Raw genomic sequence first — 22,359 nt, forward strand, 5'->3', positions numbered from 1 at the left:
ACCTGCCAATGCAGGGGACACGGGTTCAAGCCCTGGTCTGGGAAGATCCCACATGCCGCAGAGCAACTAAGCCCGTGAGCCACAGCTACTGAGCCCGTGTGCCACAACTACTGAAGCCTGCACGCCTAGAGCCTGTGCTCTGCAACAAGAGAAGCCCGTGCACCGCAACAAAGAGTAGCCCCCACTCGCCACAACTAGAGAAAAGTCCGAGCGCAGCAACGAAGACCCAATGTAGCCAAAAACAAATAAATAAATAAATTTAAAAAAACAAAACAAAACAAGCCAAGCTGCCTTCTGGAGAAAAGAAGGCGCCTGAGAGACTGAAGCCCACCCCTTTTTCCCTCTTGGGAGGCTTGGAAACTTCCATTCCAGCCTCAGAATTCCTGGAAGCTGTCTGCATCTGCATCCTAAGAGGTTCAGCTGAGGACTTTTGGCCGCCATGACCCTTGGGACCTCTTTCCCACTCAGCTTCCTTTGAGCCTCTGGGGCCGGGCTAGCAAGAGTGGAAGTGACTGCATGGGTTTGAGGTGGGGGTCAAGGGCTTACCTGTGAGGCCAGAAGGGAAGGCTGCATGGGAACGAGGCTTCCAGTTGCAGAGCCAGGGTTATCCCAGCCTTACCCATGCATGCCTGTCCCAGTTCTGTTCCCTCTGCAGATCCCTGGGGCCAGGTGGGGCTCCCCAAACACCTCATGTCTCTGCTCAGGGCTTCCTGGGGGTGGGTGGACCTGGAGGCGTATGTTGGGCCCATGCACGGATGCTCAGACTTCTGGTCGACCTCCCCCTCGTGCCTTCTTCCTTTCTCCTTCCCTCCCAGTTGGCCCTGCCCCGCTCTGCCCCAGTGTCAGGGGCCAGCTGGGGCAGGGAGGGAGCCAGGGTGGGGCCAGCAGAAGGTGCATAAATCATTATTGGCGAAGACCTCAGCCCTGAGCCGCCGGGTGGAGGCCGCTGTTCACAGTCAGGCCAGGGCATAAATCATAATTCCCCTACAATAGATCCTTTTGCAGCCGCCATCAGGAAAACTGTGTTGGTTTTATCGATTTTTTGACATGGGGGCCTAGGCAGCGGGCGGCTCCTGAATCATTATGAAATGAAACTGATTAGGAATTCATGGAATACTAAATAAACTTTACGAGCCCGTTGTAAGTTTTTTGATGCATGGGGAGCGGAAAATGAAAACTAATGATATAAAAATTACACAGCGTGCTGAGTATTATTATACCGCTATTGATTTGTTTCAAACTGTACATCAAAATCGAAGCGGGCTGGGGCGGCTCCTGCAGCAATGCTGGGGATGTTTGGGTTTACCAGGGCTGGAAGGCTTTTTTTTTTTTCCTTCTGTTTTTATTTATTTATTTTTCTACCTCTTTCCTCCAGCCTCCCTGCTCTGTAATCTGACTCCTTTCTCCCCACCCCTGCTCCTCGAGGGGAGGCCCCAGGGGGCCACCTAGCCCCCCACCCACAGGGCAGCCTCCTCTTCAGCTTGGAACCTGGACCCTGGCTCAACTTGAATTCCTGGCCTCCACTGGTCTTTCTCTCTGGAGTTGCATTTTCATTCTGTGAGTTTCTCTTTTCCCTTCTGCCTTTCCCCTGATTTCTCTGGGAAAGGACAGTGTGCTTCAGCGAAAAGAGTTGAAGATCTGTTTCCTGTTAGCACCTTGCTGTGTGATCTTGGGTATGTCACTGTGCCTCTCTGGGTATCAAAATGATTGGACTCATTAGATCAGGGTTTCTCTAAGTATAGTCTGTTGACAGCCCGTATGTCATCTTGAGAGCTTGTCGAAAATACTAATTCCCCAGGTCCTTCCTTAGATGAACTGGCTCTAAGAGTTCAGGAGAGGGATCAGGGAACCTGCATTTTACCCTTGTGACTCCCAGGCATGTTCGATGGCAACCACTGTGCCCCCTGATCCAAAGTGATGTGTCTGAGCCACTTATTCCATTTGGTTGTTAGAAGGGGCCTTAAAGCTGTGATGCTAACCTCTGTATTAGTCAGCTTTCGCTAGGTTGGGATGCAGCAACAAACAGTCCCCAAATCTCAGTGGCTTACAGCAGCAATAGGTAATTTTTTGCTCGTGGTACATGTCTGCTGTGGGTTGTTTGTGGCTCAGCTCTCTATATCTTCATTCTGGGTATCAGACTGAAAAAGCAGCCCTAATCAAAGACATGTTATTTCAGTGGCAGAGGGAAAAGAGCAAGAAAGATGGTGGAAACATTTGACACTCCTAAAGTTTTTGCTAGGATGCAGCGTATGTCATTTCTGCTCCCATTCCATTCACCAAAAAGAGTCATATCATCAAGTCTAGTGTTAATGGAGTGGAAAGTACACTTACTTCTCCCACAGGAGGATGGGCATCAGGGGGAGGCCCTGTAGCGATGGGTTGGGAGAGAAGGCAGCGGATACTGTGATGCCCTGAACCATACCCTCTTGGGCTTGATCTTTGGTCCAGGCTGCCCCAGGATTTGGGGTCCAGGATCTTGGCCCTGTGCAGTTAGGAATGGTGCTGCTTTACACAGGTGTGTCCCTTTTACACAATCATGCGTCTCCGTGACAGTTGTCCACTGCCTCTTTCCTCTGCCTGCTCTGAGATACTCGCCTACCTCTCGGGGGTCCTCATTGGGCAGGGCTTCGGCCCTTTGTCTTTAACGTCTTTGCTTCCTTCATTTCTGCCTTCCTGCCAGGGAGACCTGTAAACAACCACTCTGGATCCTTAGTGGAACTGCTGTAACAACTAGAATCCTTTTATAAAATTGTCCTTTATCCTCTAAATTCAGAGGGTAAATTTAAGTTCTGGGTCTTGGATTTTCTTAAGGTGGACACACTCAGTACTTTTTTTTTTTAGCAAGTGTCTCACTTTTCCACAAGAGGTAACTCATGAAAGATACCTCTCTTGCTAGTATTATTCTTATTATGTTTAACTTTATATTAGCCTGAGTCTCAGAAAGGTTGACCTCTTCCCCTGGACACATAGTGTGTCATTCCCAGAACCACATGACTGCCCAGCTCTGGGCATGACAGAGTACATCCTCAGGAAGCCCATTGATACGTGATGTCCAGGGATCACCTTGGGGGACCCACTGCATTAACTTGGGTCTGGGAGATGTCAGGCATGTCCATGGCATAAGGTTGGCCCTTGGGGACCTCAGTACTTCTCTGAGGACACAGAAACACACACACACACACTCTCTCTCTCTCTCTCTATATATATATATACACACACACACACACTCTGCATATAGATGTTTTCAGAACTAGACAAATGTATCACACATTGCTCCAGAAAGCACACAGGAGTAAGAGTCTTAAGGTTTGAGTTTGAACCACAATTCTGTCCCTAACTGGCTCTTTGGCTTTGAATAAGTAACTTAAAAAAAAACCTCTGGGATTCAGTTTCCTCCACTGCCAAAGATGGATTTGACTCCATTGTCCGAGACTCCTTCCAGAGGATGAGAGTGGGCACAGGTTCACACGCAGGCACAATTCCCACAGGATGTTGTTGCCTACATCTGTCCCAATTCTTTTCAGTTTGGGGAAAGAGGCTGATAGAAACCTAAACTCAAATTGGCTTAAGCAAAAAAGGAGGTTATTGACTATTAAAGAGGCCAAGGGAGTCTTCAGGCACTGTGTGACCTGGAACTTCAGACATGATCAAATATCTGTCTTCTTCTCTCGGTTCTTTTTGTCTTCTAGACGTCTTTCTCAGGCAATGCTTTCTACTTATGGTGACAGAATGGCTGCCAGTAGCACTAAGCCCACATCCTAATGGCTCAACAAAGGGAGCATCTTCTTTCCAATAGTAACAGTAAAATTCTCGAGGCTGAATTTCATTGGCCCAGCTCAGGTCACATGCCCACTCATGAACCAGTCACTGTAGCCGGGGGCAGAGGGAGGATTTAGGCCTATAGGCATCCCTGGCTCTGCCCCTGCAGAACCTTATGGACTCATAGTGGGAGAGGGATGCAGGCTCCCGAGAAAATTTGAGGTACAGTTTCAAAAGAGATCAATTCTGGATAGAGAAAAGTCACAGATGTCCACTGAAGTCCCTGAGGTCAGGGGCAGGAGCAGTGGGGAGGGTGAGGGCAGAATAGGTGAGGTGCTTCTGGCCCTAAGTCACGTCTAGAACTTTGGAGACAGCTGTGATAAAGCCCAAGGTGGGGGGTGAGGGGTCCTTCACATGTCAGGGGAGCTTGAAGACAGCAGGGTAGCACCGAGGCTGCCCCGGGGAAGGGGAAAGAGCGTCCTGTCTTCACCACCAGCATCCTCCTCTCTACGTAAGCCTGGTTGGTACGTCACGAGCAGTGCTGGGCTCTAAAATTACATACCTGGGTTCACATGCAGCTTTACCTCTTTTTAGCTGCGTGACTCAGAGCCAATCCCCTACTCTGAGAAGTGAGTTTCTGAGGATGGAGTGAGAAAATGTAAGTGCTGGCCCCAACCTGGCTCCCAGAAGCTGCTCAGGTAAGACTCGTTTGCTCTCTGGCTCTAGAAGCTGGCCTTGCACGCAGAAATCCTCCCAGGATCTGAATTGATATGTCTGCTGTGTCCTCCCCTCTGGTCTTTGACGGAGGGCAGGACACAGCACATACGTGATTGTTCCCAGGTACCAGCTGTACCTGGCGTGCAGTCTACATCCACGAATGGCTGTGGGATGAATAACAGGGGCAGCTGATCGGTGACCCTCCACATGTGGGACCTGAATGCAGCTGGGCCCCTCAGCCTCTGCTCTGCCCCCGCGCTCACTCTGTAGCAGGCATCACATGTGTATCCAATTCCCAAAGTGTAGGCGAGCAGAGTGGATTTTCCTGAAGTTTTCATGGGAAGACAGATAACATCACACACCATACTCCAAACTCCATCACACATCACACCACCCACTGGGTTTCTCTCTTCTCTCCTTCCAGACATCGCTCCTTCCCTCCTCTCCAATCTCAGTTTCTTAAAAAAAACAAAAACAAAAAACACAAAAAAACCAAATGCCCAAATTCCAACTCTCATTTTGCATCCACACAGCAAAATAAAAGCCTGATAGGACACAGACCACCTGGCCCCATTCGACCTGCTTCCTGCCCTTCTTTGCACTGTGGCCAACCACCAGGCCTCTGGGCCCCTGCATCTCACCAGCCCCTCAAGCTGCCCCCATGTTGATTCCCTGAGGCTCAGAGAGGGCCCTGACTTGCCCCGTGGCACCCAGCCCCTGTGCGGGGCTCCCCCAACCGCAGCTGCGTTGTTGTTGGTGCTGGGGTCTGGGCTTGGCTCCCTCCCTGTGCCCGTTAGCCCATGTGGGTGACAGATGTGGGGTGGGGCAGGATGGCTCCTGGCTGGCTGGCTCCCCGCTTGGAATTTGGGGCGCTACCCACACTGAATTTAGATGTGGCTCTGAGCAGGCCGTTCATTCATTCCGGACCATATCGACTGCAGAATTGAGTGCTACAAGTAAGAAGGAGTTTAGCTATTATTCCCCTACTGATGCGATTTAATGTTTGGTTCATTCCTGGCCCACTCCCCCCTCCTCTCCTCATCAGTGTGATATTTGCATAGTGTTTCCCTGCAGTTTTGTCAAACACACGGTTTTTCTGGCAACTCCCTGCTTTGGCTTCTTCGGGGGAGTTTGGAACTCGCTGAGGCATCTTCCTTCCCTTCCCTGAACTTTTTCCTTCCCCCTGCTGGGGGAGGGGCACACAAATAACCAGATCTCCCTGGTTCTTGCCCCGTTGTGAGCCCGTAAGATTTCCTGTTGTCTGGTGGCCTTCAAGGGTTTCTGAGTGTCCTAGGTGGGTAGGGGTCTCAGCTCACTCATGAACAAGTCTGCACTGCCCCCCCTTCCTGGGTAACGTCTGCCCTTCTCCAGGCACCTCTGCCAATGCCTCGAAATCCTCAGGGCGCTCGAGCTGCCCAGCGGTGAGGAGGCATGTTCTCTCCCCTCTGTCTCGTGCTGCTGCCTTCTGTTAGAGAGGCTCCCACAGCAGGGCTGCCAGGGCCTCAGGGTTTACAGAATACCTGGTTGTCTCAATCTGATGTCACCCAGAAGCAGGCTCCGAGACAAGGAGCCAATGGAAGTAGTTCACCTAGGAGGTGAAAGAGATCTCCGGGAATTGCGGGATGCGGGACGCGGAAGGATACCCTCGTGGGTAGTTGAGGTTAATCCCTCCCCAGTTCTTCAGGTTACTTAACAAGCCTGCGCCCCTGCGGTGAGCGCCCCAGGGAGGAGAGAAGATCAGGCTGGGAGCCCGCCTCCCCACGAGAAGGCTGTCGAGCCAGAAAGGGCTCAGACAGAACGGGGAGCTCTTTGGCAGGAATCTGCACATTCCTGGGCCCCCACTCCTGCACTTGGACCCGTCTCTCCAGCTGGCCCTAGAGCGGAGCCAGAACCGGCGGGATGAGCTGCAGGAAGGCAGCTGGAAGCCCAAGAGGAGACTGACGTGCAGGCAAATGCATCAGCAACGCAATGATGAAAAGTGATCAGACAGAGGTTGAATGATCACCTGCCCAGGGATGCCGTCAGCAGAAGGTGAGGAGCTAGCACGTATTAAACACCTACTGTGTACAAGCCCTAGATATATGGGACTAGAACTCAAGCTTCTTCAAGACTGGGCCCATGTTTTATTTCTCTTTGTATTCTCAGTGCCTACCATTGTGTTGGGCTCCTGGTCATAAAACCTAGAATAACAGGAAAAATAGCAACCATTTACAGTCACTGAGTAGGCACTAAGTGCCTTATATTTATTGTAGTGAATCCTGTGACAATCATTCATGGTAGGTACTATTATCCCCACTTTACAGGTGAGGAAACTGAGGCTCAGTGGCATTTAAATGATTGGCCCAGGGTCACACATCTAAGTGGCAAAGCCAGGATTTGAACTCAGGTGCATCTGCCTTTCAAGTCCTTGACTTCCCCCCTCCTTTGTGGCATGTCCCCGCACAGGGGGGTGGGGGCAGTTAGACTACAGATGTCCTTGGAAGGCCCCCCAACTTGTGAGGTTCTGTCTTGTTAGCCGCCATCCCCCTCCACCCCCTGCCTACCACAAAGAAAGGAAAAGTCCTTCGCTCCTCCTCAGGTGGCTCGTGGCGGATTACTTAGTGCTTGACATGGTGTGTCTCTGTGTCACTGTTCCCGGGTGGAATTAAATCAGGACAGGAAAATATTAATTTGGAGTTGGGGATGGAGGCCGCTCCTTTCCAATTACTCTCCACCCTGTCAGGCTTATCCTGGCGCAAACAAGGAAGGAGGCTGGATTAATTGCTTTGGACTCTGCCCCACTCCAGTCCCAATTACTGGGCCGGCTTGGCTCCCAGCATTATGAAGTGCACTGCTGTGCAGGAAATTGTGTGAAATTTTAACGGATTTTTCAGACGCAATAATGGATCACGGGATTCGGGGCCAGTATTTGGCAGGTGGCTGAGCCCTCTGTGCCTTGGCTGAGGTTAAACTATTTGGGGTTTCTTTGTGTATTAAAGGATCATCTGGTTAACCCCAAAGCCCAGGGCCACCAGAACGGTTCAGGCCCTGACCCTGCAGAGGAAGGGTGGGCTCCTGGAGGACGAGGAAGCCCACTGCCTTCATAACGATAATAATGATGACACCATTTTCTGAGCCTCCACACATGCCAGGTGCTTACTCACAACATCTGCAAGCCTCATCCTTTGAAGTTCTTATTTTCCCCCCACCTTATAAAGGAGGAAAAGGGGGCACAAAGAGATTCAGTAATTTGCACAATGTTAGCTAGTTCCTTAGTGGCAAAGCCAAGATTTGAACTCAGGTCTGTCTCCAAAGCTATTCTATTTTGGGGCACCACTCTGCTTCTTCCCTTCTTCTTAAGGTTGCATTATAAGTGCGTCTCTCTTACCACACTTGACCTTCTAGAGTATGGGGTCCTTTTTCTTTCCTTCTCTGCATCTTCAGCCACTGTCAGGGCACCTGGCACACAACAGGTACCCACGAGAGGTGTGTTGAACTGCACTGAACTTGACCTGGTACCTGAACTCCAGGATTTATTAACGGGATGAAGGGGGTGAGCTGCTGCGACCCAGACACATCTCTGGGTCAATGAGAATGAGCCCCATTTGGGTCCATCTGGAACCCATGGGAAGGGGTGGGGGGGTAAGTGTGTCCCCAGCCATAATGTGTAACTGGCGTTGCCTGGGTGCTTCCCATGTAAAGTTTCTGTTCATCCTTACCAAGACCTAATGAGATAGGTGGCATCACCCACATCTGAGAGCTGTGGGAATGAGACTCAGAGAGGTGAGTGGAGTGGTCCAGGGTCACACAGCTAGTAAAGGAGGGCCTGATGTGTCCCAAGACTTTGGTTTGCCTTAGTCCATCGGGGCTGGAAAGGCCTGGGGTGTGGATTTCCAGCTCCAAGGGTTTTACATCTCTTTAACATCGTGGCACCACCCGTGGTCTAAATAGTAAACAGAATTCTGCCCACAAGTTTAATGTGTCAAGCTAGTAAAAGTGGAAATGCTCTGGTGAAAGAGGGACGTGGGGACCCTGTGTGGCTGCAGAGGATTTGAGGGATGAGGACAGAGTTGGCAAGAGGGGTGACCGACTTGGAGAAGGTGACAGTTGTGTGGAGCTTGGGGAAGTGAGTGCCACGTAGCTTACAAAGCTCAGACTCCAATGGGGCCACTGCACAGAAGGAGAATCAGACTTGAGTGGTGGGGCCCACAGAGGAGGACCCTGGAGACGGTGAGGGTGGCAGAGGAATGAGGGTGAGGCATGCCGTGCTCATCAGTAGCTGTCCCGTTCTCACCTGCCCCTTTTAGCTAAAGGAGAATTAATTATGTGCAGGGGATGCCCCTTAATGGCCATCATTTCGTTTAATTTAAGAAACAGGCCCCTCCGCAGCCCCGCTCCCCACTCCCATCCCACCCCGCAGCCAGCAGCACCACCACTGGCAGCTGCACAGATTAATGGCCTCCTCCTGTTTACATGAGAGCAGAGGTTCTCAAACTGGAGTGAGCCCCAGAATCTCCTGGAGGGCCCATCAAAACAGTTTGCTAGGCCCCATCCCTGGGTGGTGTCCAATTGCATTTCCAACAAGTTCCCAAGTGATACTGATGTTACTGGTCTGGGGAACACCCTTTGGAAATTGCTGGAGTGGAGACAGGGTTTCATGTAAGCACCATCCAGCACTTGAGAACTCGGCCCCTCACCCCAGCAGGGGTCCACTAATCTAATGGGGGAGGGGCACAGCCATCTCTGTCATTTTACTACCCCCAAGTGCACCCATCCCTCCGATGATGTGTAAGACAAGTGCATTTTCTCAGCATCGCAGTAGCCCCTGCCCTGGGCGTTTCTGCTCAGGAATGGAGGGAGGGAAATGTCAAGGGCCTGATTCCTTGACCACGCCACCTGGATGCAGCCCCTCCTAAGCTGGATTCTGGGGACACCCACTTGTTTCATCCTCAGCCCCAAGCCCAGAGGGGCCCAAGGGAAGCTGGGCCCTATTTTGCAGGCCCTCTGCTCCTGCCCACCAGGTGAGAGAGGTCAGGCAGCGAGCATCTCCAGAGGCCTGGCAGCGGCAGGAGGAGGCCTATGGTTACAAGCCTAATTGTGGGCCACGGGCTGCCACCCCCCACCCCCCGCCACTGCCTCCCATTGATCCGGCTCTGCAGGCTTCGCCAGGACTACCATCCAGAGAGCCTGTTTGCACCTGCATCGAGGCGAGCTCAGGAAACCTAATTAGCTAGTTTGGTGTTTTATAATTAGGTCCTTTAAAAGAATTCATAGGTGGCGATAATAAGTCCATTTAGAAATCTATTAAGCTTTGGGGGAAGTTGAAGGGAAACCTTGTAACCATGCGCACACCTGCTTTCTCTGTCCGTGTCCCTTCCCTCCACCTCTCCTCAGTTCTGCTCCTTCCTTGTCTCCTCCTGCCCTCTTTCCCCGTCTGCATTCTCAGTTACTCCGACTCCTGCACATGCTAGATGCTAAGACCTTTTGACTGCCGCTCGACGTCAGGCAGCGGTGCACGCTGATTCACTTAATCGTCCCTACAGCCCTCGGAGTGGGGGCTGATCATCATACCCGCTTTACAGATGAGGAGACTGGAGCGCAAAGAGGTCGAACATCCCCTCTGAAGCTACACGCCCTTAAGTAGCTGAGCCAGGAGGTCTGGCTGTTAATTCCTCCCCAAGCCCCACTTTGTCAGCCTGCATCACCCTCTCCCCTCCAGAGCCCCAGATCTCCGTGTTCTAGTGCTCCCACCAAGCTGGCTGAGCTGGAATTTTACAAATCACATGCCTGCTTTCTCAGAGAATTGGTGCCAGGGCTTCAGAGCTAACTTCAGAGGGGTCTGTAGTGGACAGCAGCTTCAAATACACTTTGCTTCTGTAGCGACTCTTTCCATTTGGATTTCTGCCCATTTGGAGGCTGAATGCCTCCCTCCCTCTCTCCTTTTTCCTTCTTTCCCTCCTTCCCTCTCTACTTCCCTCCCTCCCTTCTCTGTACCGGGGCAGATGAGCCAGAGGTGAAGTCAGCCAGTTTCTAGCTGAGAGCCCAAGGGGGTCCCCTAATGCCTCCATATCTGCATGAGACACCCTGGCTCTCTCTTATCACCCTGTATGTTTCCTTCATAGCACTTATCACAACATGACATTTTCTTGAAGATTTGTTCACTTACTCATTTTCTTGTTTATTACCTATCTCTCCCCATTAGAATACAAGTGCCCTGTGTGTGGGTGAGTGGCAAAGATGTGCCTATATATATCTGCTTTCCCGGGGCCTGCACAGAGCCGGAATGAGCAAATGTTAACGACTAAATGCGTTCAACCTGATCTTCAGTTTCCTTTCTTTTTTTTTGGCTGTGCCGTGCAGCTTGTGGATCTTAGTTCCCCAACCAGGGATCAAACCCGTACCCTTGGCAGTGAAAGCACGGAGTCCTAACCACTGGACCACCAGGGAATTCCCGTGATCTTCAGGTTCCTGATCTCTAAAACGAGAGTACAAGTATCTCCTCTACAGAGTGCTAAAGTGCCTGGTACACAGCAGGAGATCCACGAACGTCAGTGCCCTCACTCCACCCTCCATCCCCTTCAGGTAAGCACTGCAGTGCCCAGGGAAGTTCTGCTACTTAAAAAAACCCTTTGATAACTCCTCTTTTTTATAGTGCAGAGAGTTTTTCTGTAAAGCAAATGAGCCCTCCTAGATTTACCTACTTTGGAAATTGGGTGTTTTTGTTTGTATTGGGCTTTCTTAAAGTGGGCTGACTGAGTGTGTGGAACTGTAGAAATGTATATATTAGTGCCTTGTTACAAGAGTTCATGATTATGCAGCTTCTGAGAATGTAGATTCAAGTTATGCCTTCTTGAAGCATAACCACGACTGCAGAGATATAAAAGCCAGAGGCAGGGCTGCTGCTCTTAGCATGGCTGGCAGAGAGCTTGCCCCAGTGACCGAGCTGGGTTTGCATTGAGGACCCTCCACTCGCTAGTTGAGTGACCAGTGGGCAAGTTATTGAATCTCTCCAAGACTGAGTTTTCTCTTCTATAAAGTGGGGGTGGGTGGGTAATATTTATATCTATCTTATAGCATAACAACCCTGTTAACTGAGACCATGAGCTCAATCATTCATTCAATGAAAGCTTTTAGAACATCTGTGTGCCATGCAATGTTCTGAGCTCTAGGGATTTAGCAGTGAGTGAGACATTCCATGCCCCATGGGGCTTACATTCTAGTGGGAGATAATGCACGTGAAGCACTAAGAACAGTGCTCAGCGAGCGCTGGCCCAGAGGGCGACTGTGCACAGAGTGGCTCTACAGTGACATGGCTTATGGACAAAGGTTTGCACCTCCGTAGCTTCTTCTCTGGAAGAAGATGTACACGTGGCTGGACACAACTCCATGACATCAATCTCCGGCAGGAGTTGGACCTGCTCCTCTCTTTCATGAGGCTGGGATGCTTTGTGTGTGTGTTTTGGGAATCCATGGGCATCGGGGAGCGTGTGGCATTCAGTGGATGGGTCTCAATCTCATCTTTCCTTGCCCCTCTTCATGCACAACTTATTGCCTCTCTCATATGCACACTTCACCTTCACACTCTGCTTTGGTTCACCCCGTTCCCTGCCCCTGGACTGCTTTCTCCCTGTCCTTGCAAACTCCACCCACCCTCCGAGGTCTTCCTTCATAAAGCTGTTCCTGCACCTTCAGCTGGGAGTAATATCTCCCTTGACTCTCCATCCTTCTCCTCTCTCAAAACCTGTGTCCCTCTCCTCCCCAGGGAGGAAACTGTTTCAGTTCCCCTGCTGGACCTTGAGCTCCTTCAGGACTAGACCCTGTGCTGTTCACCTCTGTGTCCTCTGTACCACATTGCTTTACCTGAAATATTCTCAACAAGCATTTCTTAGGCAATTAAACAAATGTGTGGCTCAGCAGATTTATTTGGAATCATTAGATGTCACTTTTTCTGGGGGTGGGAGATCCGAGGCGGGGGCCTTGTGTGGAGCAATAATGGCCTTTTGGGCATGGGCTGCTCTGTTTGTGTGCAGAAGCTCCCGCGTGTATGCTGCAACCCCCTCTCTCTGTACTTTCACATGCATCCACGGGCCCGGGCAGTTGTCTTGGGTGTGTACGCGGTGGTGGGGTATGGTGGCAGCCCAGTGCCCAGTGATGGATGAGGGGGGTGGAGGTGACTTTCCCAGGGGAAGATTAGCGCCTGGCAGCTATGATTTGTCTCGTGCCCTCCTGTCCTTTTGCTGGGCCCCACTGCAGAGTCATTCATTACAAAGGCTGCTGTCACAGGCCTGGGGGCAGGGGCTGAGCAATGTGTGTGTGTGTGTGTGTGTGTGTGTGTGTGTGTGTGTGTGTGTGTGGCAGGCTGGACCCCTCCCCCAGAGAGACTCTCATGCCAGAGACCAGAGCCCTCTGGAGTTGTGAAGAAGAGGACCAAGTTGTAATTCACCTTCTGAGACATAACCCTGCACCCAGGGGTAACACTATGTGATGGGGGTGGGGGGATTCATTCATTCATTCAGCAAACAATTTCACTAAGTGCCCACCAGACCTGTTCTATCCTTTCATGGAACTCACCATTGCTGGAGGTGAGTAAACATGTAAACAGACAGTGCAAGGAGGGTAACAGGCTGGTGAGCCAGGTGCCCTCTAGCCTGGGGGACCTGAGGGCAAGTGAAAAGCCACAGGAGTTGGTGGAAAGAGCAATGAACTTGGAGGCCGAACATTTAGGCTTGAGTCTTGGCTTTATTACTTTCTAGTGTTATGGCCTTGGACAAGGCACTTCAAATCTGCTTAAGCCTTAGTGCCCACATCTATAAAATGGGACCAATGATATGTCCTCCATCCATAAGGCTGTTTTAAAAGTGAAAAAGCTGTCAAAGTGCTTTTAAAATTGGAAGGTGCTATACAGGTGTGTGGGATCATTGCTTCCTCCACCCAGCTGCAGAGGTGGAAGCAGGGTAGCCCGATGATACTCCAAGAAAAAAAAACACAACCCCCCCTTGTATTTATACAGCCCTCTACAGTTTGCAACACAGTTTTATACTCTTTATATTTCTTGATCCTTACAACAACCTTGCAAGCCAGGTCAAGGCAGACATTATTAACTCCTGTTTTGCAGGGTAGGAGGAAGCTCAAAGGGGATAAATGGCTTGCCCAAGGTCACTCAGTAGGTGGATGAGCTAGGACTGGAATCTGGTTTTTTCTGATATTCAAGCCTTTGTGCTCTTTTCCTGTTTCTACACACCAGAGTTCCTTCCCTTTGATAAGACTCTCCCTTCATCTCTTCTCTAGTCTGGGTGACATTACCCCCACCCCTGAGACCCCCCCCCATCTCATGAATGGACACAGCACCTTCCCCATTCCCCACACCTTCATTGTGCCAACTCATGACCACTATTGGACATAGTGATGTCTGGGATGGGGAGGTGAGCAGAGAGGGATCTGTAGGTTTGAGATTGTTAGATGGAGAGAGGAGGGCAAGCTGAGATTTTCCAAGAGTCCTTACCCAGATCTGGCATGCCCACTGCTGTATTAGTATGGTAAGGGGAGAAAGAATAAAACAAGGAGGGAGGAAGGAAGGAAGGAGAAGAAAAGGCAAAAAAGAAAGAGAGACTGGAAGTTGGGGTGGAGAGCTTGAAAAGGAAATACAGGGAGGGGGGAAATATAAGAAAATGGGAAAGAGACAGGAAGGAATCTGGGAGAGGTGAGGACGAAAGGTGAGAAAGGGGGAAGGAGGGAGGCCTAAGCAGCTGGGGAGGGTGTTGGGGGAGGGCCAGCTATGCTCTGGCAAAGGGGTGGGAGATTGAAGACTGAATCACAGCAGGCTGTGGAGGAGAGGAATAAGTCATAAACGCTGCAGGAGCAAAGGTCAAATATAGACTGATGGCTCCATTGTTTCCCAGCCTGTGAGGAGGGCCCTGTTGGGGGTTGCTGAGATGCTTAACCCTTCCCTGCCCAGCTTTTTGATGGTGAGATGCAGAGTGAGAAAAGCACCTGTGTGTCAGGGATGAGGATTGGAGAGTTGGAACTAGGGTTGGGCAGGGGCCCCACAGGGTTGGGACTGACTGGGTCTTGGGAGAAGGGACTCAAGGGTCCTCTCCACTTCAACTCATAGGAGGGGAGTAAATAAAAACATAACCACCTCTCCTTTTCCACTGGTGGGAGTCCTCTTTTGCATCCCTGTGGGGAGAGATTTCCTAGGGCAGAAGGAAGTTCCTGGGAAATGGTTCTCGAGTAACACCTATCCACAATGACAATAATAAATAGTAGTATAAATAGTATAGTAGTATAAATAAATATAGCCATTAAGGGTATAAAATAAATATTTACTAGATAATAAAAACAAAATTAATATCAATATTCATCATGAACACATTAATATATATTATTATATATGTGGTGTTTGTGGTTTGCAAATAACTATAACAAATACAAATCATCTAAATCTAACAATTCTGTGTGATCAGCATTATCACTGTTTACCACTGAAGAAACTGATGCTCAGACTTGTCTAAATGTGCAGGTTAGCCTATTTTCGAATCCTAATCCACAGATCTTTCTGTCACCCCACAACTTTCCTTGGGCAGTATCATACCCACTATAGAGGGCAAAAATAGGGATTTGGGGGATATATTTGGCTCTAAAATGACTTGCCAGTTGAGAAAGCCAAATGTAGTTGGTTAGAGAAGGGGAGAGAGGATAATGTCTGTCAGTGGGACAGGACTTCAGCACCACGGACAGTCCCCAGACGCCTGTGCTCTTGCACCTCTTGCCAGCCAGACCTGCATTACCTGCCTTCTCTCAAGGAGGGGTCCATCATCAGACCCCTTGGGCCCTCCCCAGGGGAGAGCTGGGGGCCAGATCGACTCCTCAAGCGCTGTAACCACCTCCCACCCACCCCCCGCCCCCCGCACCAATGATGTATAGACTGACAAAGGACTTAATGCTGTGAATACATAAAGCGCGAGGCCTGGGCGGTGGAGGGTGACAGCTGCCCTTTAATGCTTGGCTTTTTAAAGATCATGGTAGAGTTCAGAAAGTATAGTCATGAGGTTTAATGATTTAATGGGGACGACTGGGGAGCAAAAATAGTTACTGCCCCCTGGGGAAAAGTGACTCCTCATACATATTACTTTAGCTTAATGGCCTATAACGCCCTCCCCCCGTGCCCACGGGGGGAGTCACGCTACATAGCCACTGTAATACCGAATGGCCTGATTAAATGCATATTAAACAATACTAAATTGGGGGAAAAAAAAGGCAGAGGCCGTGTTAAATGTATTTACTCAGTACGGTGGGGGGAAGATGTGGCTTCTCCTCTGGGGTTGGGTGGAGGAGGTCTTCCTCCCTCCTGCTCCCCCAAAAGATGTGGTGCCCCAGTGGGATCTGGAGGGACGTGGGCACTCCAGTTATCTGGGAGGAACTTAAGGAGGGAGACAACTCAAAAGGGTGGGAGTGGGGAGATGTTAGCCATTAAGCGTCTGGAATGCCAGGAGAAAGAAGGATGAGCCAGACCCAGTGTCCTGAGATCTCATGTGGTTCCCAGTTTGGAGACTTGCCCACAGGAACGTGGTTTGATTCTAATCAGTCATTTCTGAGAGGCTGCTTTTCTGTAGGTTCTGAGGCTACTCTGGGACTCTTGGGTCCACTGTGATGGTCTTTTTACCTGTTAAACCCCACGACCCTCCAACCATGGCCCTGGTCACCAGTTTCTAAGATCTCTGACTAGGCTGGAGTGAGAGTGCAGCCTTAGTTCTTCAATTCACCTGGGTTATTTTATTTTATTTTTTTTGGCCGCACCATGCGGCATGCGGGATCTTTAGTTCCCCAACCAGGGATCGAACCTGTGCCCCCTGCAGTGGAAACGTGGAGTCTTAACAACTGGACCACCAGGGAAGTTCCAATGCACCTGGGGTCTGTAGACCTTGAATGCACATTAAAATCACCAAGGGAGGTTTTTAAAATGCCAGTGTCTTGGGGTTCTATCTCAAGAGATTCTGATTCAGTTGGCCCGAGGTGTGACCCAAGTGCTGGTGTTCTTTAAAAAGCTACCTGGTGATTCCAACGTGCATCCAAAGTTGAGAATCACTTTAGAAGCATGCTAGAGCTGGGAGATAAGCACCTGGTTAAGTTCTTCATTCCGCAGATGAGGAGTTGAATCTCAGAGTGGCCACGGCTTCTCCAAGGTCCATAGGGGTAGATCAGGCTCTTGACTCCCCACCCAATGCTTTTCGCATTACACTCCTCCCTTTTTCATGGTACCATGAACAGGGCCAGTACCAGAAGCAGGGACTAAGAAGAGTTAGCATCTTGGCTCTGTAACTCTCTGCTCCAGACAGGCCAAGGCCAAACATGGACCAGGAAGACTTAAGGCAGCATCTCCTCCCCTGGACTTGGGGAAGAGGGGTTCTTTGTATGGTTACTCAGCCATGTCTGAGACGCTCACACATGTGGGTTTTCTGACCCCAAGAACCTTCTAGACTACCTCCCTGGACCTGGGTCCCCTAGGCCCTGGCTGGCATTAAGAGCACGGGCTCTGGAACCAAGCTGCTTGGATGTAAATCCTGGACCTGCCACTTACTACTGTTGTAACTTTGGGCAAGTTAACCCCTATGTGCTTCAGTTTTCTCATCTACAAAATGAGGGTAACAGTACTGACCTCATAAGGTTGGTGTAAAGATTAAATGAGTTAATATATGTAAAAGTACTTAGAACCATGTCTGACATGTACTGATTGCTATGTAAGTGATAGCTATTGTGGATTTAACATTTTAAATGTGCACTGCAACGCATTAATTTGTTTGTGTATGTGTAGCTGTTCTTCAAGTTCCTTAAGGATGGATTCTAGGGTCTGTACCTCAGGGATTTTGTTTCCTTAGGTCCTGAATGGCCTCAGGTCCTAGTCGGGATCCAGGTAAGTTCATATATCGCCTTGCTCAAAGAGGAGGAGCAAAAAGCCTTCTGCAACTTGGATGAGGATGGGGTCAGGAGGACAGGAACTTAGTTATGTAGAAACGCAGTCAGGCATGAGGCCAGGGTGAAGGCTCTGCCTGTCCTCTTGGGATGTTTGGAACACTTGAGAGTACTTAGGTAGTGATGGGTGCTGGACTCAAAAAAAACCACTGGTAAGTGAATATTAAATAGAAAAATGTCCTGCTTCTGCCTTCCTGGTGGGAATAGTAGGGTCATATGAGTGGACATTTATCTTTTTACTTGCCTACTGCCTAACTTTTTGAGGAGCAATCTTATTTCCAACCAGGCTGGTTTGCTTAGCCGCTGACTGGGATGCAGCGGTCTGGGCCCAGAAACCATTCAAGGCATGAGCTGCGGTCCACAGTGCTCTTCCCCTGCCCCCACCAAGCACCTGCCCTTGTGTCTTGGGGAGAATGAGGCAGGAGTACAGACTTCAGGAAAGGCACCATCTTCTCAGACTAGCATCTGCACTTTCAGCTGCCCGACATATAGGATTCTCTGAGAGTGGCCTTCCCAATGTCATCACTAATGATGACCCTTTCCAAGCCTTCTGTCCTGGACAATGGCCCACTGCCCCTCATTCACATTGCTCCCTCAGATACCTCCAGGCTTGGTTCATCCCACTCCCTTCATCTGAATTGGCTTTCTCCGTTATTTTATGTCCAAATTCTGCTCACCCTTCAAAGCCCAGGTTAAATGTCATCACCGCTAGCAAGCATCCTCTAGTGGAATGGGCTCTTTCTATCTTGAGCACTCTACAGCCTTTACATTTCCTTCCCTCGTTGCCCTTATTACAAACTACATTGTACCACAGTTACCTGGGCTCCTCCTGGCTCAGTCAACCACTGGACTCTAAGCTTCTAGGGTACAGTGCCTTGCCTAGCCAATTTGTGTGTGACCCACTCTCTAAAATATAAAACAGAATTTGGACTTCCCTGGTGACGCAGTGGTTAAGAATCCGCCTGCCAAAGCAGGGGACACGGGTTCGAGCCCTGGTCCAGGAAGATCCCACATGCCATGGAGCAACTAAGCCCGTGCGCCACAACTACTGAGCCTGTGCACCACAACTACTGAGCCTGCACGCCTACAGCCCATGCTCTGCAACAAGAGAAGCCACTGCAATGAGAAGCCTGTGCACCACAACAAAGAGTAGCCCCCGCTCGCCACAACTAGAGAAAGCCCGCGTGCAGCAACGAAGACCCAATGCAGCCAAAAATAGATTCAAATAAACAAGTACATAAATTTAAATAAATAAATAAATAAAACAGGATTTGTCACAGAATTGGCATGTATTGTTGTACAAATGGATGGAAAGTTGAGTGTTCTTACTCAACCTTTCTTATCAAACCTCATATAAGTAAGCATGCATGAGCTAGCCTTCCCTTGACCTGGTCAGAAAGTCTTGGAAGGGGTGAAAAACCTCCCACTTAGGGAGTAAGTGGCAGAAAGCCCTCAGCTCCAACCCTAAACCCTTCCCTTGGGGGAGGAGAAGGGGAAGGAAAACTGTGATTGATTCCTCCTTCCTATTCCACAAGACACTCCTCCACACACTCACACACTGTCACACACACAGACCTCGCTACCTGCCCCCCTACCTTCCTTCTCCCTCACCTGCATTTAAAATAAATGCCTATTAAAAAAAATCCTCCTCTTTCTGTCACTACATGGGCCAGACCCTCCCACCCCCAGGTCCCCGACGCTCTTAGATTTTCCTGCTGCCACGTTCCACCCTGAGCCATGTCTTCTAGTATTTTGCTTTCAAATTGTGTCTCCTGCCATTTGTGCCACATTTAAAATGCTAACAGTACAGAATGTCATTTACAGAACCGGGGCGTTTGCTCCGGAAAATTAATTTGACTTATTCCTTCTGCCTGTTCCTATCTCCAGGCCAATATTATGCTACTCATTCTACAAGAGTAATACTTAATGAATAGGACTATTAATAATGTCAAGGTCCGCGGGGGCCTGGCGGCTAACGGATAGGCGTAGACGGAAGGAACCCATCACCTGACTCCTGGTTTAATGTCCCATGAAAATATCAGGCACTGCAGTGTAATTATGGAGCAGGGAGAGGCGAGTGGCTGACGACCCAGAGTTTCTTAAATATTTTTCAAATTAGTTGATGCTTTTCTTTTTGGGGAAGAGAATGCTTATCCCCCACCCCCCTCTATTTTTAGTTCTGGTCTAGAAGAGGAGGTGGATCTGTTTTTACTGCACACACACACACACACACACACACAAAATGTATAATACAGAGACGCTAATAGCTGCTCTCACTCCAGCGTGTTGAGACACTATGTTGGAAATGAGGAGGAGGAGGGCTTAGGTTTTCATTTAGCAAAAAAAAAGGAAAGGTGGAATCATAAAATCTGATTTACAAAGAGTACCCCTGTGGCCCTCCTTTTCTCCATTCATCTCCCCCTCTCCCAGTGCATACAGAATCACAGAGCTAACACGGGCTTCTAGAGAGAATGTGAGTCCCCTGGTTACCTCCAGGCCCAGCCCCCCTATTGCCCACAGTCCTGAATATTCAAGAAGATGGGAGAATGTACCTTGGTGTACAATTTCTTCTTTGCTTGAAGGCTGATTTCTCTCAAGCCCTGAGATTTTGGTCCTGAGTTTGCCCACGTGGCTGCTTTTACAGGAATGGCCAGCAGGCTTGGGCAGGAGCATGGGGGGGGGGGGGTGAGGGACAGAGGGAGGCCAGGACTGGGGGTGAGGGAGTTGGAGCAGGACCCCTGGGTGTCAGTCTCATCTCATAGGTGGAAAGGGGATAAGAGTATCTGCCATGCAAGATGGTGGGGAGAGTGTGAAAGGCCTGGGGCCATGGCTGGCACATGGAGGGGACTGATAATGTTAGTCTCTTTTGTCCAGTTCACAGATGGTGTGGTCAGACTCAACTACAGCAGGAATCAAGCACCTCTCCTTGGTGCAGGATTGAACAAAGGATGCTCACCTCTTGCCCTAGGGAAGCCTGATGTGTGTGAGCTTCCAGTGTAGTGGGGAACCTCTGTTCTCGAGGAGCCCTCAGACTCCTATGAAGAAGTCATAATCCCTACTCTGGAGGCCCCTAGTCTTATGAGAGAGACTCAGCCTCTGATCTGAGAGGCTTCTGGTTTGTTGGTGGAAGCCCTGTCCTTGGGGCTCCAAGTCTTAAGGAGGAATCACAGTGCCTACAGTGGGGGCCCCAGTCTTATGAGATGGTTCCGGCTCCCAGTCTGGGAGACATTCTAATCCAGTGGGAGAAAGCCTCTGATCAGGGGTGGAGGGCTTCTGATCTGGTTGGCGAAACTGAGCCCCTACCTACCCTTGAGGAAACTCTAGTCTGATAGAGGAGACACACAGCCTCTGTTGTAGGGGTGAGGGGGGAGGATCCCAGTCTGCTGGTAGAGACAATTCTTGCTTCAGGGGAGCTCTAAATCTGGTGAAAGATATATAACCCTGGCATAGTAAAATCCCAATCTGATGGGGAGACAAAGTATGTCTCAGAGAGATTTCAGTCTGATGAGAGTAATAACCGAAAGAAGGCCTCTCTGATGGGAGATAAGAGAGCTCCTAGACTGCTAAGGAAGATAGACCCCCTTGGCCTCAGGGAGTGCCAGCATGATGGGGGGGGGCGCTTTTCTGCAGTGACATGCCCCAGTCTTATTGAAGAGACATAGTGCCCATGCCCAGGCAGCTTCGACCCTGACAGGGACAGCAGGGGGAATAAAGGCAGGCAAAGTGCAGAAACCCCAAGAAAGGGAGGCACACACCGTTCAGTTTAGCTGGGAAGAAATCAGCCCAAGCCCACCAAAGTGGCAGATACTCAGGGAGGTTGAGCGTGCCAACCTGGACCTGTAAGGTCAAACGGGAATCCTGCGGGGAAAACTCCGTGCCTGGAAGAAAAAAAAAAAAAAAAAAAAAAAAAAAAAATCTCCCTTTTCAGCACCACGGCCAGCGACCACATAGCCTTGCGTATCGCAGCCCCGTCGGGCCCTTCTTCACGCCTCTCCATCTACAGGGACCCCGGGCTTAAGGGGATGTGTGTCAGGCGCCTCCCTCGCGCGTCTCTCCGCGAGTATCTGTCTCCCCCATGCGACCGCAGCTCCTCACAGAGACATCGGGAATGTGCATCTGCGTCTCTCTCCTGCACCGCTGCTGGGCCAGAGCCTGACCCCGCAAAGAGGAGAAACACTTCCCCGACCTGCTCTCCCACTCCGGGGTTAGGAAGAGGGTCAAGGGTTCCTCTTGGGGCCAGCGAGATGGGGAGTGTGACAGGTTTCTCTGAAGGCCTCGGGTTGTGTTTGTGTGTGTGTTTGGGGGTGTTGCTGTAAAGGGGTCATCTTGCTATCCACGTCTTCTTGGGACAGTGCAGGGCTGACTATGAGAGGGAGAGCCTCCTTCTGAGCTCTGACTGCTCTGCTCACAGGGTGGGGGTCAGGCCTGGGTCTGCATCTGATCTCAGATGCTCCCTGCCGCCACTCTGGAGCTGTCTGCAAGAGAGTCCTGTGCAGGAACACCTGGCTTCTGCAAGGAAGCCCGAGGGGCTCATCCCGGGCCAGTTTAAGGTCAGAAGATCAGGGACACTACGGGTTCCTCTGTGCCAGCCCTTCCTCTTCCTTCTCCATCACCTGGTTTGGGGCCCTTACCATCTCCCGCAAAAGAATTGTTCACGGCCCCCGCTCCTTTCTGGACCTGAACCTTAACATACCCAGGTGGTCCAACCAGACCCCCATCATTTCTCTCCTCATACCCTAACCTCTTAGAAGAAAGATGAATGGGTTGAACGACCTGGACACAGAGAGATACCCCATCTCCACCACCACCTCCATCCTCAAAAAAAGGCAAATATCGAATCAGCAAAAAGCAAAAAAGAGGGCCAAATAAAAAGTAATAAAGTCATCCAATTAATAATTATTCTGATGGACTCATCACAATTCACAGCCAGGCCAA

General features: G+C 50.2%; 1 protein-coding gene across 1 annotated transcript in view; it reads left to right on the forward strand.

The window, feature by feature from the left end:
- Positions 1-22,083, forward strand: part of GGNBP2 (gametogenetin binding protein 2) — a 135,183-nt gene extending 113,100 nt beyond the window's left edge. The window contains exon 15 of the mRNA XM_082440005.1: positions 22,071-22,083. The gene's annotated coding sequence lies outside the window, so the exon portion shown is untranslated. The remainder of the gene's footprint in view (positions 1-22,070) is intronic.
- Positions 22,084-22,359: the final 276 nt, after the last annotated feature.

The sequence above is a fragment of the Balaenoptera physalus genome (genome assembly GCF_965194825.1).
Source record: "Balaenoptera physalus genome assembly, chromosome: 20".
Lineage (NCBI taxonomy): Eukaryota > Metazoa > Chordata > Mammalia > Artiodactyla > Balaenopteridae > Balaenoptera > Balaenoptera physalus.